Here is a 20,395-nt window from a genome sequence, read left to right as displayed (position 1 = left end):
GACTCGTCCTCGCATGCAAGAGCTCCCGCTGACTCTCCACCTCCACCATGAGCAACTCCTTCTCCACCACCTCCACCTCCACCTCCACTTCCAGGTCCAGACCAGCCCTACAACCATACTTCCTGGCACCCTTGTTTACAGACCCCAGGACCCTGCCCTCCACTCAGCACCGCTATCTCCAACCTCATTGCACCCCACGCAATAACCTCCATGAACTACATACTCGTCGGAGACTTGAACTTCCACCTTGACAACCTGAACGACCCCAACTCCACCACCCTCCTGGACAACCTCGCCAACATCGGACTGAAACAGCTTATCACCATGCTTACCCACAAGGTAAGACACACCCTCAACCCCATTTTCACAGGAGGCAACAACTTCTACTTCAACCACACCACCCAACCCCCATGGACGGACTACCATTGCTTACACTTCCACGTTGACAAAACCATGCCGCCCAAACGCACCATGCCCACCACAAAGGAACTGGAGCAAAGTAACTGAGGAGCAGCTCAACTCCACCCTACACCACGATGCCCCCACCACCTCGACCAACGCCAACCTTGCAGCCAAAGAACTCCACAGATGGATCTCCAACTGCACAGACATACTCGCACCCCTACGTTGCCCGACAGACAGTGCACCAGTAAGGTCACCTGGTTCACCGTCAACCTGCAAGGATTCAGTTGCACCTGTAGATGCCTCAAGAATAACTGGAGAAACAGCAAAATGCCTGAAGACTGTACCACCTACATAAGAAAAATGACGGAACACCACCAACGCATCAGATCGACCAAAAGGGCCGTCATGCAAAACAAGATCCTCGCCAACTCCAGCAACTTCAAGAAACTCTTTAGCGTCATCCAGGAATTCACTAAACCTGTCAGCGAAACCAAGGACATCGCCTCTTCCCAGGACCTCTACAACAAGCTCAGATCCTACTTCCACCTGAAAATCAAGAGCCTATATGACAACTTCAATGACCAGACACCTGACTTTGAAGTCACCTCCCTCTCCAGCAATTCCAGTCAGCCCACCATCTCCTCCTGGACCCCGCTCACCTCCAAAGACACCCGTTTGACCATGAAAGGCATCGACTCAGAGGCCCCCACAGACCCTTGTCCACCACGATTCTTCCACAGAGCCGCCATCGCCCCAGAACTATGACGCCCCAGCAACGCCACCTTCGAGACCAGCCTCTTTCCTGATGCCAGGAAATGCGCAGAAGGCCCCTGTTCAAGAAACCCTCAGCTGATCCCACGGACCTCAAGAACGAATGGCACATCTTCCTCCTCCCATTCATGGCCAAAGTCACCGAGAAGATCGTCAATGCACAACTAACAAAATTCATCAAAGAAAACTCCATCTGCGACCCCTCCCAATCCGGATTCCGCAGCAACCACAGCACCGAGACCGCTCTACTCGCCACCACAGATGACATCCGCACCCTCCTCGACCAAGGACACACCACGGCCCTGATCCTAATCAACTTCTTGGCAGCTTTCGACACCGTCTCTTACCTCGCACTAACTGCCAGACTCCACTACAACAGTATACAAGGAAAGGCCCTCGACTGGATACGCTCATTCCTCACCGTCAGAACCCAAAGAATCAGATTACCTCCCTTCCTCTCCGAACCCACGAAAATCATCTGCAGAGTACACCATAGATCATCGCTCAGCCCTCTTCAATATCTACATGGCCTCGTCAAACAGCACAGACTCAGCATAGTATTCTACACCAACGACACCCAGCTTATCCTCTCTTTCACCAAGGACCCCACCTCTACCAGACTCAACTTCTGGGAAGGAATGAAGGACAACGCATCCTGGATGAGCAACAGCTCGATGAAACTCAACTTGGAGAAGACGGAGGTCCTTGGACCCTCCTCCTCTGCATGGGACAATACCTCGTGGCCCACTGCCCTCGTCAGCCCTTTCACCCCCACCGACCACACCCAGAACCTCAGCATCAAACTCAACTCCTCCCTCGCCATGACCCGACAGGTCATCACTGATGATCTCACTGATGTTGTCATCAGTGAGATCGATTCAGAAAAGGGGGTGGTGATGAACAGAGTGTCTGAATTAAGCAGACCACTCTTACCCAGTCCAAAGATCAGGGCTTCATCCATCACCGTTATTTATCTCACTGCACCATCCCAGCTCAGAACCTGGCTATATGCAAATCAGTCTGTCCCTGGCCCAGTGCATCATGGGAACAGGGCAGACTAAACTACCAAGCCAATTCTTCACCAGAAAGGAGACAAGCTACCGGGGACCGGTTTCTGGCATTTCAGCCTTCTTCGGCCCGGCTTGCTTGAATCCTGATGGTGCAGTGAGAAAGGGACTCATGTCTGAGTAAACCCGGTCCCCGGGAGCTTGTTTCCTTCCCAGTGTAAGAATTGGCTTTTGTAGTTTGGTTTGCCCTGTTCCCATCATGCACTGGGACAGGAACAGACTAATTTGCATACAGCCAGGTTCTGAAACTGGGATGGTGCAGTGAGCTAAAAAACGGTGTTGGATCTAGCCCTGATCTCTTGACTGGGTGAGAGCTTTCTGCTTAATTCAGAGACTCTGTCCCTCACCACCCCTTGTTGTAAATAGTCATCAGTGAGATCATCAGTGATGTCATCAATGATGTAATTTGAGATGTCATCAACGATGAGATAAATTATGTCATAGAACATGTGGTGAGTGATGTTATATGTGAGGTAATAAGCAGTGCATGGCATGGTGCAAGTTATAGTTAGTGCTGCTAGCTATAACTGGTGAATTTCTGTGTTTTTTTAGTTCAGTGAATTTCGAAGGGTTTTTGAAGTGAATTTTTTTCACTGTATCTATGGTAGAATAACTGAATAATATATCCTTGGTGCGGGTATTATTCCGAAAGGGAATTGCTTATGTATTGTAACTTAACAGGAACGGGTGCCCACTTTGCAAAATGTATCTAAAAACTATGTTTGAGTTTAATAGAGTAATCCTGAATATCTGTGTTGATGTTGTCTATCTTGCAGTTCTTCATTTTGAGATTTTCTAAGCAAGTTCATTATTATTGTAATAGCATACTTTTTATAGCCTTTGTATTTTTTTTTACATTTAAGTCGTAATCATAATTTAAGGGAGTAATCTGTTTTTAAAAACTGTATAGTATTAAGTTTCATCATATAATTCTATTTTTTAAGTGAGTGATTACTCACTAAAGTTCTATATTTTATTTTTATCTACTGTTTAAAGTTCTTTTTCATGCGTTCAGTTATTATTTAATATTAATCTATAATAAGATAGTCATTAAGATATGGCAATAATATTCATCTTTAAAAGGTGGTGAGTCTCGCAAGATTTGCGGGAGTCGAACACACAATCCCCTGTGTGGACTCTGAGGGGGATTTATATCCTGGTTGGCTTTCACAATCCTCTTGTGAGATTGTACGTTAAGAATAGATTTCCCTGTAATTCTGAATAAAGTAACAGATTAATGAAGTTGATTATGTCAGTAAAATTGCTTATGATGTCCTTCATTGAATAAATAAAGCAATAATATTGTTACGATCTTGCAAGAAGCTCACTGGAACACAACAATCCCTTGCGTAGACACTGAGGGGGATGTACCTCCAGTTTGGCTCTTGCAAACTACCCACGAGATTGTGCATTTGGAATTAGTTTAAAAGGGTAGTTTCTTGAAAGTCTAAACAAATGAAGACATTAGAGATGTTGAATACCTTCGAAAAAATTATTATGAAATGTTCCATGAAATATATAAAGCGTAAATATCTTTACGAACTTGTGAGATGCTCGCAGGAGTCGCACAAGAAGTACATGGGAGGAACCACACCCTAAATAAAGATTATAATTGGTTCATATGGATGTATTCTTTTAGAAGAGGACGATGCCACCCTTTTTGCTTTATTTTACTATTGGATTTTGGTGAGAGTAGACAAATTTGGCTTTTTTACCTAACCTGTTTCCCTTTGTGCAGAAATATGTCTTCATCTGATTCAGATGAATAGCTAGGAGCTTCCACACCACCTCAGCCATCACAGCCACCCAAGGAATCCTTTGTGTGGCAATTATTCGAAATGAGGGCAGGTGCCAAGAAGGTATCTGTGAAGTACGTGACCTGTACATTTTGCATCAAATAGTTCCACCTGGGGAGCAAAAGTAAACAGTATCATTTGAGTACCACAGGGATGTGGAGACACCTGAGGTCTGTTCATCCACAATGGCTTCTATAGGCAAAGTTGGCATGTGCTGTGGACGTAGGAAACTCTACTTGGGCTTCAACATGTTTTGTACCAGGAGAGACTGTGCCTCCAAAAATTCTTACTGCACAGACGAACAATAACCCTGCTTTTAAATAAAGTATTATTTTGCTGCTTATGTATGCAAATTTTTTTTTCAATTGATTTAAGCAGGTCTGCCCAGGACAACCTTACCCAACAGCTTAAGTGCCCCCTAGGCAGTCATTTGTTGTTCTTTTTCATTATTTTGTTGGAAGCTGTTCTTCATTTATTTTTAAGGAGAAGCTGTTCGTGTTTGTTTAACCCCTAACTGTTTATGTTTTAAACTCTTTTTATAGTTGTTCAAAACTGTTAACCAAAACGGCTCTTTCAGAGCTACCCTATAGTTTCACTATCTACATAGTTTGTACTGTTTCCGTTTTTCCCTTCTGCAAAGCTCTCACAAGACTCTTGTGAGAGCCAGACAAAAAAATCCCTCATATGTAGTCCATGAGGGCAGTGCTTCCTGGTTTGATCTTGCGAGCCTCTCACAAGATTGTATTTGTTATAATGGAATTTGCATTTATACTGAATATATCCACAGGTATTATGTATAATGTATATACACAAGGGATCACTGAAATAATATTGAGGGACAAAATATCGACTTGCAAAAATATCGTGGACAAAATATCGACAGACAAAATATCGAGTTTGTATCTACAAACAGGTAAGTGCAAAAATATCGAGTACAAAATATCGTTTACAATAATATAGTTTTAAAAAATATAGACTTTATTAAAAACAGTGTTAAATTAAAATAATATTAAAATTTAATTACTAAAATATACTTAAAAATACTTAAATTAACTTATAATAATTAAATAATAAATGAAATTAATAAAAATAAATTTTTACAATCATATTTGTTAAAACATATATATATAGTAACATACTATAATTAAATAAGATACTATTATATTACCGTACAATAGCAGAAGTGTAAAAAATACTATTCCCACTCCAAAGAGTGCAAACGTAGGGAAAGCATTGGATAGCGTAGGGGTTAAAATTACTATTCCCACTCCAGTGAGTGCAACAGTAGGGAAAGTGTTGGATAGCGTAGGGGTTTAAATTACTATTCCCACTCCAGTGGGTGCAACAGTAGGGAAAGCGTTGGATAGCGTAGGGGTTAACATTTCTATTCCCACTCCAGTGAGTGCAACAGTAGGGAAAGGGTTGGATAGCGTAGGGGTTTAAATTACTATTCCCACTCCAGTGGGTGCAACAGTAGGGAAAGTGTTGGATAGCGTAGGGGTTAAAATTACTATTCCCACTCCAAAGAGTGCAACAGTAGGGAAAGCGTTGGATAGCGTAGGGGTAAAAATTACTATTCCCACTCCAGTGGGTGCTACAGTAGGGAAAGTGTTGGATAGAGTAGGGGTTAAAATTACTATTCCCACTCCAAACAGTGCAACAGTAGGGAAAGCGTTGGATAGCGTAGGGGTAAAAATTACTATTCCCACTCCAGTGGGTGCAACAGTAGGGAAAGCGTTGGATAGCGTAGGGGTAAAAATTACTATTCCCACTCCAAAGAGTGCAACAGTAGGGAAAGCGTTGGATAGCGTAGGGGTTAAAATTACTATTCCCACTCCAAAGAGTGCAACAGTAGGGAAAGCGGTGGATAGCGTAGGGAAAAAATTACTATTCCCACTCCAGTGAATGTAACAGTAGGGAAAGCGTTGGATAGCGTAGGGGTAAAAATTACGATTCCCACTCCAGTGGGTGCAACAGTAGGGAAAGCGTTGGATAGCGTAGGGGTTAAAATTACTATTCCCACTCCAGTGGGTGCAACAGTAGGGAAAAAGTTGGATAGCGTAGGGGTTAAAATTACCCTTCCCACTCCAGAGAATACAACATTAGGGAAAGTAAATACTTCATAATTAATTATAAAATGTTCTGTAACAGGGTACGATCCAACTGCCACCTAGATCGCTCCCCTGTCGTACCCTCTAGTATTAGTTCTACCTCAATCCTCCCATGATCTGAAAAGGGATTACAGCCTATCAATGCGTTGGAAATTTGGAGTGATCTTGAGGATAAAAAAAAATCTATTCTAGAGGCTGTGTGGAACCTATTAGAATAGCACGTGTAAGACTCTAGATTGGGGTTTAGGGAACGCCAGGAGTCCCGCAATTGATATTCTGACATGAAAGCCTCTAACACCCCTTTAGTCTTTGGTTTTAGTTGTTTCTTATTCTTGTTTGAGGTGTCCCTCTTTAAATCCTGGATATAATTGAAATCACCTCCTATTATAATTTGCCCAGCAGTGCCCCTTAGTATTTCACTAATTTCAGTCAGGGCCGAGGTGTCATCAAAAATTGGGCCATAATAATTTACAAAATTGAATACTTTTCCCAACAATTTTGCTGTAACCCAAAGCCATCTACCTTTAGAGTCTCTTTGCATTTGCAAAATTTCCCAGGGTAGATTCCTAGAGAAATAAATAGCGACACCCCTCTGGGCGACCCCAGCTGAGGAAAAAAACCCATAGGAAAAATATCTAGGTAGAAACAACTTTGGAGAGTTCGATTTCAGGTGCGTCTCCTGGAGGAAGACCACATGGGGTTTAAAGGCAATTACCCATTTTAAAAGAGCTCCGTATTTCTGTTTATTTAGCAGCCCATTTGCATTAATGGACAGGATATTGCACAAGTTAAATCTCATTGACGAAGCTATGATGTTCTGAAACCTCTTCTGTACCAACCCATGTTAAGAATAGAAAACCTACTGAGCTTGTATTTTTTTTTTCTGCTTTCACTCCCCCCCACCCAGGACCCCCCCAGGGATGTGGGAAACCCCTCCCCGTCCACACTGCCCACATCCCACCCCTTATTTCCTCTATGGGTGTCTTCTTGTTACACCCTAGTGTGACCCTTGACCCAGGAACACCCGCCTAAATTTTTTCCATACTCTTTTTCCCTTTTTTCCCCTTTTAACTAGATTAACATTATAACATTAGATTCCTCATATTTAACATTCCGTTAACATACAGTTAAGCCAAGCCATTGAGCCTAGGCCCTTGTAGATATCTCATTAAGCAGGGTCTGTGCCTCTTCTAAATCAGTAAATAGAAAGAATTTTCCCTTAACGAGAACCTTCAGCTTTGATTGCTGCGCAATCGAGGCCTGAGCACCATTAGCTTTAAACAACTGCAGCAATTTTACAAACTCTTTCCTTCTTTTGGCTGCAGTTGCTGTCATATCCGAGAAAATCCTGCATTTTGTGGTTTCGGAAACAGAAAACTGGCGTTGTTGATATGCCTTAGAGAGTATCCGTTCCTTAATCCTGAAATCCGCAAAATTTAGAAGGATAGTTCTAGGGAATGGAGAGTTCGCAAAACGCTGAGCCGGTACTCTGTGGGCTCTTGTTATCGTTAAGTCTCCTTCAAAGTCTGGTAGAACTACTTTCTGTATAAATGAGTTAACCCATTGTACTGTGTCGGATCCTTCTGTTCCTTCTGGAACCCCTACGATCCTCAGGTTGGATCTGCGAGAATGGTTCTCCAACTCCTCGAGTTTATTCTCCATTATAATCCTCTTCTTTATAGCCTCTTTAGTCTCTCCTGATACCAGATTCATCTGATCTTCCAGGACAGCAATCCTTGACTCAGCTTCCAAAACCCTGTTGGGCAGCGCCAGTGTTAACTCCTCCAGCTTATCAATTCTGGCGTGAATAGCAGCAAGTTCCGTGCGCTGATTATTTTTTATTTCACGGATCTCGTCGAGAATTAGATTGAGCATCTCACGAATATCTAGCTGGAATTTTACCTCTGATCTTGCCTCCTTGTCGAGAAGGCTAGAGTCGGGTCCTAATATTCTTTCGCTCCCGCTCCCGGGAGTTGCATCATATATACTCCCCCCATCACTTGCCGCTTCATTTGCTACATTTACTGTAGAAAGCTGAGTTTGAGGTGGAGATACTGTCATGTCAGGACCCTTAGATAGAGCATTAGAGGCTGGGGGATCCAAAGTGAGGGAGACCGAAAGGAGTTGTGAAGAATTAGGAAGGAGAGATTTCGGAGTTGTTCTTTTTGCAAACAGTGGAAAGTCTCTCACCTCCTTTCCTCCCTTCCCGCTGTTTCTCCTCTCTTCTACCACCTGAGGCGCTGTTGTTACCAATGCTGGTGAGGGGTTGAGAGTTTGAGGGTGGACTTCCTTTTCTGCCTGTGACTGTGCAAGTAAATCTGCTGCATTAATATCATTCGTCTTGTCCCCCTCTGTTGCTGCTTCTTGCTGTTCTTGTTGTTCTATATGCTATTCTTTATGCTGTAGGGGGGTAGAGGAGGAGGGCGGTTCCTCATCTGAAGATTCAGGTGTTGTATCATCAGCTACAGCTACAGGACTCCCCACACCCTCCCTATTGATGTCTTTATTTTTCTCACAAGCAGCTTTGCGTGCAGCTTTTTTAGCAAGAGCGAGACGAGTTTTGGCTTTCTGTCGGGCAGCCGCTTCCACTTTGCTGAGTTTAACTGCGTCGTCATCCTTCAAAAGTTTGCCCATTTTTAGAGCAGTACACTCCCCTTTTCCTTTTTTTCTTCCTTCTTCTTTCCCTTCCTTTTAGTTTTTTTTTTTTTTTAGAATAGAAAAAGTTTTTAACACAGATCTCCAGCAATCCAAATGATCCAAAATTATCCCCACAGTTAGCTCAGAGCTTTATTTTTTTTTTTTTTAGTTCGTTTTTAGGATGAAAAAAAAAAAAAAAAAAAGGGTTTTTAAAGCTTGATCTTCAGCAATCCGTTGCAGCCCCAATGATCCCAAACAGTTAACTCAGAGGGACTCCACTCAGATCCACAGAGTCCCAAAGAACCAAAGAAATTGTTTTTTTTTTTGTTTGTTTTGTTTTTTAGGTATATTGATCGTTTCTAGTAGACCAAACTCTGCTAGCTGCACCTGGGAGCCACCCTCAGATTTACACCTCCTCCTTTCTTTCGTGGAAAATCAGTCAGCTAGCACAGCCTCAATAAGCTTAGTATCTGCTCCGTATCTGTCCGCTTACAACCACCTCAAACATTGCCGATTAGCGGGCCGACCACCCATCAGGCAGCTCTGTTGAAAAGCTCCGTGTCTGGCCCACTGATAAGAACACTCCTGCGCTCACCTTCAAAAGACACAGATGAGCAGTATGTCCTAACTCGGACCGAACTCCCGACAGAAAAGCAGACTAAATCAGCGAGGCATCATCTCTCTCGGGGCATTTCTTCTTGATTTCCTGATTCTCTCCGCACCGTGTTACACAAGTGAGACTGTGTATTCTTTTCAGCTAGAGGCTCCCGGTTTTTTCCCTGTAGCTGCAGTCCTCCAGCGTCTCCACGTCTCTAGATCACGATCGCCATTACAGAGGTGGGGTCATGGGTCACGAGTCACGGAAGACTAGGCAGAGGCGTGGAACTCTGCAGTCATCCCACTCAATGCAGTCCGTAGGGCAAACAATTTCTGTATCAGTGGCAGTTGGATCGTACCCTGTTACAGAACATGACATGGGTTGAGGGTTTTAAAGATTGGATAAGGGAATTTTTTTTAGTAAATAAGGACTCAGCAGAGCCTTTTGCAGTATGGGGGGCATTCAAAGCAGCAGCCCGGGGACAGATTATAGCATTTTCTTGCAATAAAGCAAATGACCGAAAAAGAAAAATTTCTGCCCTTCAGTGTGCTGCTGAGAATGAGTATACATTGAAACTGAATCAAAAACCTAATAACTGGGAACAAGCTAAAGCATTGCTTAGGGACTTCTTCATCCTGGAAGAGATAAATAGCTCAAAAGCCTTTCAACAAAAGCTATATGAAGACAGTCAACTCATGGGTAAGCTGCTGGCAAATTCGATCAGGAAAAAACAAGAGTCGTCCATCATTTTAAAAATTCAAGACCCGTCAGGTGGAATAGATACTCGAAGTGAGGGAATCGCGAAAATATTCCTTGATCATTACGAGAGAATATACTCTACTGATATTCAAGTGGAGGAAATATTGATCAGGGAATACTTTGATAATTTAAATATCCCCAAAATTTCCAACTTCAGATCTAATCAAATAGGCTGTGATATAAGTCATCTGGAAATTCAGAATAGTATAAAAGCCACAGCGGGAGCAAAGGCCTCAGGAATAGATGGATTCCCAATCGAATTTTATAAGGTTTTTTTGAAGGAATTAGAAGATCCCTTGAAACATTTATTTAATTATATTAGACTAGGTGGTAGGGTTCCCTCAGAGTTTAAAGAGTCCACAATTATTAGTTTTGTTAAGAAAGGCAAGAATCCGGAGGACGTAAATTCCTATAGACCAATTAGTCTATTAAACTCTGATTATAAGGTTTTCATGAAAATTTGGGCTCAAAGATTCGTGTTGGCAGCCCAGGAGGTAATACATCAAGACCAAACGGGTTTTATAGCCGGTCGTAGTATGGCTGCCAACACAGAATATTTAATACAGGCACTAGATTATTTTAATATTAATTCAATTTCTGCATGCATTCTTATGATTGATGCAGAAAAAGCATTTGATTTAGTCAACTGGTCAGCGTTATTTTTTTCTTTGGGTTATTTTGGATTCCCCGCCCCTATTATTAACATGTTACAAAATATCTATGAAGGGGCATCAGCCCAGGTGATAATAAATGCCAAGCAAGCTGGGAAGATTAAAATAAAACGGGGTACTAGACAAGGTTGCCCCTTATCACCCCTGCTTTTCACCTTTTTTATCGAACCCCTGGTAATAAAAATAAGAAATAATGAAGCAATATCTTCCCCAATTGCTGGAATGTCGAAGTTAAAATTATTTGCCGACGACATCATCCTTTACATGGCTCCTGATAAAGAAAATATCTTACATCTTATGAAAGAGCTTCAGGAATATGAGAAGATAGGGGGATATAAAATCAATGAAAAAAAACGGAAGTTCTTATTATAAATTCAAATTTAGATTTCCTTCCGCCAGATCTTCAGCTCCAAGCAGAAAAAAGGGACCCAATAAGATATTTAGGGATTTATGTGACCAGAGACTATCAAGAACTTTTTCAACTGAATTACATAAAAACAAAGAATAAAATTAAGTGCCTTTTAGAACAATGGGATATACTGCCCCTATCATTGATTGGCAGAGTGGCATTGATTAAGATGAACATATTACCTCTGCTTTTATTTTTGTTTAGTAATATTCCAATCAAAGTCAATATGGCCTTTTTTAACGAACTAGAATCCATGATGAGAAAATTTATTTGGAACAAAAAGGCCAATAGAGTCAAACTCGCGGTAATACAACTTCCTGTTAACCAAGGCGGGCTTGCTCTTCCCCATTTTAATACATATTACGAAGCAGCTTTTTTCGATATAATGGCAGGATTATTAAAGGCTAGACAGACAAGAGACAACTTTTTTTTAAATAGAATGCTTGAGGAATCAGGCACTCAAATTCCTATCTTCTTAAAAACTGCAAAGCTTCCAAAGAGAACACGATACAAGACACTGATAGGGTATTCATCAAGATTACGGCTGCTATTTGAAAAACATGGTTCAGATGGATCTATTTATTTGAAACTGTCAGAATGTGCTAAAATGGGTCTTAGGATTTCTTCAAGTCATCTGACAGAATGGGAATCGGCCGGATTCTGTGAAATAAGGCATCTTCTTACTCAAAATACCTTAATTAGCTGGCAAATGGTTAGAGATAGAACGCATCCGAGGCGGCTCATGTTTTTTCAATATTTGCAATTGATTTATTTTATGAGAAAAGAAGTAGGAAGTCTAGATTCAACACCCAATGCTTTGCTAACAGCGCTATATGGGGAGAAACATAAGGGTATTGGATTCTGGTATAAAAAGCTACCCCCTTCTGGATCATCTACTATAATAATTAACCACTTGGAGAAAATAAATCTTACATTACAGTGTGTATTGTCAGATAAAGACTGGGAGACAATATGTTATTTAGGAAACAGAGCACTTCGAGCAGCTAACTATAAGCGAATGTCCTTTCTTTCTCGCTGGCTGGCATATTACACCCCGGAGGCCCTACAGAGAATGTTCCCTGAATGTGAGAACAAATGTTTTAGATGCAAAACCAGGGGACAGGGTGGTTGGTATCATATTTTTTTCTCATGTCCAAAGTTAGAACCCTTCTGGAAGGAGATTTTCGCAGATTTGGAAATAGCAACTGGGAAAATTCTTCTTCCAGAAGGGGAAGTGGCCCTTTTTGGCATCAGTAAAGACAGGAATAGGTTTAATGAATCAGAAGAAGTGTTTATTTTTATTTCCGCTGCCGTGGCACGGTCCCTGATTTTGCAAAATTGGAAATCTACGTTGAGTCCATGTCATGTTAAGTGGGTTAATAAAATGAGAAGAACATATAATTTTGAGAGAGCCTATGCAGGTAGAGTGGGTGCAATTGCAAGATTTGAAAGGAATTGGAAACATTTTAACAAGCTTGAACTGTTAAAAGGAAGGTGATTGTTATATTTTAGTTAATTGTAAGTATTGTAAATATCCATCTGCCGTGCTATATCAAATTGCTAAACACTTTTATCATATATATTAGTCGTTATTGTATTTGCACTTCATGAAGTGTATTACTATTTGTGTTACTATGCATCGGCACTTTATTGCATTAGTCACTTTATATAGGTCAAATTTTGCACGTAATTGCAATAGCACTTTCAAGCGTCGGTCTTTTTCACTTTTGCACTAGCACTTTATGAACGGCATAATAATAATAATCTTGATGCTGCTATTATCAGTTGTTTATATATTGGGTAACCTAATATGTTTTGGAACTAATATCTTAAATACTGTAATAATATTATTATTATTATTTCTTTTTTCTTTTTTGTGCATTATTGCAGTTTTTGTATTATTGCTGTGGTATTTATTTTATTTTTTTTTTTTTTTTTTTTTTTGTCTAGGGTTGTCTCTTGGATACTGTAAATTTTTTCTAATGTATGTCTAAGTATGAAGAAATTAATGTACCAATGTATATAACATTTTTTTTTTTTCACCTACGGCTTGTAATAAAAAAAATAAAAAATAAAAAAAAAAATAAAAAAAAAAATAATTAATTATAAAATGTATTATTGAATATCTATTAATAATTAATTAAAAATAAATAATATTTGTATACAATTTATTAATTAATATATTATATTTACTAATTAACAATAATTATTTCTATTGATCACCTATTAATACTAATTAATAAAAATATTTACTATTAATTATTTAATAATGAAAAAGTATTTAACAATTATTTGAAATTAAATAAATATAAATAAATGTAATTAATTAATTATTTATAATTTAATCACTTCCCACCCAATTCCCCTATAAACTCACAACCCGCTACAAAAATAATTTAGTAAAATTTACATAATTACCAATTAATCAATTAATTAAAATTAATTACCAATTAAAATTTAATTAATTAACTATTATAAATTAATTGAGTATTAATTTAAATTTACTATCAATAAATACATTTATATATTTAATTAATTATAATTAAAATACTTCCCACCCTATTCCCCTATAAACCCACAACCCGCTACAGAATTAAATTACGCAATGATTATAAAAACAAAAATCATTATTAAAAATTAATTATAACATAAATACACACTTTTAACACATATTATACCATAAAAAAACACTATAAAAAAATTAGATATTATTAAAAAATCGATATTTTTTACTATCTATATTTTTAACAGTCGATATTATATCACTTACCTTAAAAACAATATTTTGGTCATCTATATTCTGTCCTGTCGATATTTTGTCCAGTCTATATTTAAAAGTCGATATTATGTCCAATCGATATTTTTGAGTCGATATTATGTCTGTGCACCTACACAAGAATAGTAACAATGTGTTTAGTTTAATGAAATGCAATCCATTATATAATTGTGGATAGAAATAAATCATTTAGATTTATGGAAAACCCCTACTTGTTTTATCTTCATGAGACACCATTGTTATATAGCACACATTGAAACTCATTTATTTACTATAAGTCCTTTTATCATTATTAGAAAAAGTTCAATCACTTATTTTTTATGATCTTGCAAGATCGTAAACTTTTTTAAAAGGGAGAATTTACACTTTCTTTTATTACAGTACTTATGCCTTATAGTCACCAGCAGGGTGTGGGGAGAAAGTATACTCTCAAATGAGATCTTTTCACAGTATAACAACAGTGCACAGTAGGTTGTAAGGAGCCACTTGTATCTCACTGACCCCACTCCACAGCCTAACAACTGTGTATAGTAGACTGCGGGGACAGACTGACCTCTCCAAGGAGATCTTGCATGAAGGCAACACTTGTATAGATCAGGGGTAAAGGGACACTGCCTCTCCACTCACACCTTTCTCCAGGATCGCCAGTATGGATAGTAGGGTGGTGAAGGTACACACCTTACATGTAAGACCTCACAATTCCATAGTAAGTATCACAAGTACTGGCCTCTCCACTGATAACTCTCTCCAGGAAAATAGCCATATACATCTGGGTATGAAAATGGATGTCATTGTCCAGTCACAGGTCTCCTCGGGATGACAGACATATACAGTAGTGTGTAGGATAACATTCTCCTCTCCACTAACAACTACCTCCAAGACAACATGGATGTGCAGTACACAAAGATGGTCTCCCAGCTGACACCTCTCCCTAGACCAAAAGGGATATGCAGAGGTATCTGAAAATGGAGTGACCTGTCCACTAACACATCTTACTAGGGTGAGAGATGTCTGTATTAGGGTTTCAGAATAATATATCTCTTTGCTCATACCTCTTCCCATGCTGTCAGGTATGCATAGTAGGCTGCTGGTATGAAATGCTCTGTTTGCTGACAGATCTCTCTTGCATGATAAGTCTGCATAGTAAATTGTGAAAAGTGACTGGCCACTCTCCTGTGACTTGTGTCATTGGATGATGGATGTGCAAATTAGGGTGTGAACAGGGCCTTACCTCTCTGGTCACAGCTCTCTCCAAGATGACAGATATACAAGTAAGGTGTAGGGATGACATTAGCTCTAAGCTGAGAAGTCTGCCTTCCAAAACAACTATAGAGACTATGATATGGAAACAAACTGCCCTGTCAGCTGAGACATATACCCAGAGTAGCACATGTGCAAAGTAGACTGTGGGTAGACTATTCTCTCTGTGCATACCTCCCTTGATAATGGCGAATGTCTATAGTAGAGAATAACATGGAGTACCCTCTCTGTTGAAAACTGTGTCTTGCACAACTGGTGTCCATATTTAATTGTGGGGATATACTGTAGTGTAGTTCCTATATTCCCAATAGGCTCTGCGCATTGGAATAACATAAACAATAGTTTAGACATAGGACTGAAGTCGACTAGGTCTCTATTGAGTATGTTAGACATAATTGTGAATGCCAGCTAGCTCAGAGATCACTAGAAACTTTCTCGAATAAACAAGAAGGGATTCGTTTCTGACAACCATATAACATGACAACTTTGTTCCCCAAGAATAAGAAATATATCTTCAGAGTCGCGGAAACAATAGATGGCTATTTCACTCAGTCAATTGTGCATTCTTTGTTTCACCAGCATTTTTGCAGAGAAATAGAGAGACGGGCGTTTTCAATAAACAGGTTATTTATTGAGCAGTCTTTTTTCTCATGCAAGAGAAGTTAATTGCAACAATCGTAATACTTGCTATGAAGTAAAGTGCGTACAGTAAAAGGAGTATTATGAAATAATACTGTAAAAGCATTATATAGTTTCTAAGCCATAAGATACTTAAAATATAAAAAATACATACAATGATAAATAATGACTAAAAGTACTCAACTGGTGCATCTAAAATACGCCTACCCCGGTGTACCTAACCTAAGTCTAGTATACGGGAAGAAGTAAGTGAGGTGTAGCTTGAGTTAAATAGTTTCTGCCAAGATTCTATCCAAGAATTCTCTAAGGGTCTAATCAGCTCCGTACCTTGGTTATAGAATAAAGGAGGTCTTGTATCTCTCTCTCTCAGGACTCGATCTCCCAGTAACCCGCAAGGATAGCAGGGAAACACTGGAGCTGGATTTCTCGGTGGGAGAAAAGACAGCATCTCTCTCAGTGCGTCAGCCTGAGGGTCGGCTTCCTTCGGCACTCGCTACAGCAGGGCGTCAGGCAAGTAGTTAGTCGATCTGCTCCAAACCGCTGTGTGTTTGCTAGGGCAGATGTGGGTATAATAATACCTGGAAGGTGCTGAGTTTGACGTAAGGGTGGACATAATAACGTCACCAAGAACTCAAAGTTCTTTACACGCTCCAGGAGTTCTGAGACAAATCAATACTGAAGCAGGGGGAAGTCCTGTACTGCTGAAGGCTAGTTGTCTTCAAGAACTCATTGTACTCTAGTAGCTTAGTGGAAGTAGCCATGCCGTATTTGGACTGCATTGGCTGTGCCTAAATATGGTTATGATTCTTATGCCTAGATAAGGATATGATAAGTTATACCTAAAAAAGGGCATGAATCGGGAAAATTACACTAGAGCCCTAGATACATTTACAACAACCACTCCACGTAGAATGTCCATCTTTACTAAATACTAAACAGTTATAACATTTCTAAGCATGTGTTTACATTCCCACCCCAAAAACACAAAAAATGCATTTGAAATGGTTTGTACACAAAAAATGAGTATTGTACTGTACGTTTTCTAAGCAGTGGTATCATTCAAATAATGCATGTAGTTTTACATTTGAAATGCTGACTGAATGATTCACGAAATTACATTCATGAAATGGCTCTTAATACAGAAGAGAAGGTCAAGACCATTTCATCACAGATTTATATAATACTGTACATGTGCAAGAAGCTAAATTTAAATATTGTCTCTAGGTATCAAAAAATAGAAATCTTGTTCTCTAAGAATAGTTCTACATTAAGCAGATTACTCTGTGCCAAAAAAGGTAAATATTTTGGTATTGAGAAAAAAATTTTTTGTTGTAGTAAAAAATAGTTCTAAATTTTACAAGTTCTGTTTATCCAAACTGAAGGCTGAAATCAAAGTTCAGGGAATGCTGTGTGCTTGTTTCTCAAGAGTTATTCTTGTTGTTAGGAGACAACATTAACTCAGATAGGCTGGCAAAGAATTTTTCTACCACAGTAGGTGAAAGCTGGACCATTTCCGAAAAAGTAGAAATAGTGCATATGTGAGATGCATGACCGTCAGCATTATCTGGATCAGCAATGTTCACAGAAAGTTGTACCTGTGTGCCGCTTTCATCCCGTACCTCACCGCCACCTAGTGGTAATGGTGAGGTCTCAACGAATGCCGTCATCAGAATTGGTAGCCGCTGGGGACAGCACGTTGCATGAGCCGTTACCGAACCACGCAAAGTATCAACATCCATAGGTACTGCTGATGGAAGTGAGAGACAGATGTCTAACACGCATTCTTCTCCGCAGAGCAGGCATCGTAGAACAGGTAAGATGCAATCTTGCCAGATTGGTCTGATTGATAGAAACCATGTGGTATTCAGATCTCTTAGACGAGCCAAGCCGAGGACCTGTGTTATCTTATTTCGGTACCGCATTGCCTGGATCGTTTGTTCCATGGTAATCTGGGTATCGCTGGTGACTGGACTTGCCATATCGGAGCAGAAGGAACAAAAATAGAATTCCTGCTACGATTCCCAAAATGAGAGGCAGACCGCCGAACACAGAGTGCACGAAATTCCGGAAAATGCTCAGGACTGCTTCAAAGGGTGCTAATAGTCCCGAAAAAAGTGTCTTCAATACATGTGCGATGCGACTGGTATCTGACATGTTTAAAATGTGACCTAACATTTCTATGAAATGTACGGGGCAGTTTGTTGATAATAATGTATGTATCTCTGCTAAGGTCCTTGCAACCTGCAGATCATACGTTTCTCTAGACGAGGTCAAAGGCACAGTTTTTTATGAAAGAATGGCTTTCATTCTGCTTAATGTATCAATTCGAATAGAAGAGATATTCAATGAAGGCCAAATCGTTGCCTCCTTGTCTGGCTTGCTGTTTGGATACAATACTTGCATACAACAAGTGACCCTGGATGTAACACTGACGAGATAGGTCATTCCTGGCAACAAGCCACAACCGTTGTTGTCATTTAACATAACGTAGCTGCCGTTGGAAAGCTGCCTGAAAACAGGTTCTATTTGTGTGGCTGGGGTGCCGTGCAAGTGGCAAGAAAGGTCATTAGATGAACCCTCACAGGTTCCATGTAAATTCATTTCTTGACACAGAAGTGTACCACTTAGCGAGTTTTCACAATTTTTCCCACTAAGAAATACTTCTTTGTTACGCCCACTCCAACATCTATGTGTGTAAGGTAAATTCCAGGTCGACTTAATGTATCCTTTACCCAACCTTTCATACAGGCCCGCTGGTATATCCTGTAGGCAGTATTGAAACTGGAATGTCGTTATTGGTATTGTTATTGTACCATGTATTATCCATTCAATGACAGGCCTCTCGGAAGCTGTTAATGTTAATCTTTCTAGTTTTTCAATGCTCAGCACCGTATAGTCTGCTCCTTTTTGTGCTAAAGAGATTTGTTTATCTGTAAGGTTAAAGATAGAAAATAATGACGTTGTGTTGATTAGACGCCAAGGCACGTAGCCTGAACGCAGATTTTGTAACGTCCAGCCTAACTGTACAATAGAACATAATTGGGACTGGTCATGTTGTAACATTAGCATATCCTGTTCTATTATATCAATATCATATGATACAATGCTGTCCAAAGAATAAATTCTGGGGGACAGAGTCGTTAACCCATTGTCCACTACAGACAGTGATTTTTCCAAATTAATACAATCAATTTCTCGTATTTTTTCAGCAGTTTCAATTTGCGTTATTTTCCAAGCTTCGTTGTAAGCAGCATATATACCGGCGTATATAAAATGTTTTTGATGCTATTTGCGAGGTCCCAATAAGAAATCCTGCAAGTCAGCACCTTTTTTAAGTAAGGTCAAGTGTTGCTTAATTTCAGGTAGTGTGGATTTCTGTAGCCATTCGAGGCATAGTTTTCCTACACTGTATTTTGTTATTATCCCTGGATGTTGTCTCTGGGAATATCTTGGGTCTGGCCTGTTCTGTTTGAACCCCCATGTTTTTTCTAGGAATCTATCTTGACAGTTATAAGTGTCTGTGGGCCAGATCAACCATTTTTTCCAATCAGGATTAGTTCTGTTTTGGTGTAAAATATGGGACACGTCTAACCCCTCATCTGTAATGCTATTTCTATCAGGCATAGGCTTTGGTACAGACGGGTTGTTTAAATCTTTTATCTTGGCTAGGCCAAGACAGGTTGTTTGTTGAATCGTGTAATTCAGGAACATTATTTGTTCTGGGATCATGCAGGCTCTGAATAAGGATCCTAATACCTGTACTTGCCAATCTTTTGAACCCCAGATTGTTTTTGTTTCAATGTTATCTTTCCAGAATTGAAAACCAAATGTAGACAATTGTTCATAAAATTTTGCAGAATATATCTGTTTTGTATTGGTCAACATATTTTTCATTCCTGTCTTATTCACATTTTTGAAATAAAACGTTTCTGGATCTGTGACATTAAACCCTGAGAAGTATGGAAATTTCTCATGAAATGTTTTTGAGCTGCCTTTTGGTGGTGTTGGACAATGTCCCCATTGATTAGAAGTTAAAACATTTCCAGGTTTTGCAGTTTTATGCAAATAGTGGTGCCCATAATGATTAAAGCAATACATTTCTTCATAATCAGATCAACCTTCTAAATAATCATGATCTGTAAATTTTGCTGACATTTCTAAATTAGACATCATATTATTAATAGTCTCAAAGTCCCAATCATCAGAGAAAGTGCTCGGTGAGACAAAGTCACTTAATGAAACCTTGAACTGGTGTGGATACTTCAAGAGTTAAACCGGGCCATAGATGTCGTAATCAGTAGCGTCCCATGCTACACCACCAGGTATAGGAAAGGCTGTGATGTTTACTGATGACAGGTCTCTTTTTTCAACATGAGATGACTTGTGAGGTTTTAGGACCAAGTTGATGTTCTGACTTGCTGTGTCCATTGTACTGTATTTTCCATCAATCATTCTTCCCAAGCTTAAAACTAAAATGAGCCAGAGCAGGAGGAAAA

This window comes from Lissotriton vulgaris, chromosome 10 (assembly GCF_964263255.1).
Source record: "Lissotriton vulgaris chromosome 10, aLisVul1.2, whole genome shotgun sequence".
NCBI lineage: Eukaryota > Metazoa > Chordata > Amphibia > Caudata > Salamandridae > Lissotriton > Lissotriton vulgaris.
This window is presented reverse-complemented; position numbering follows the sequence as displayed.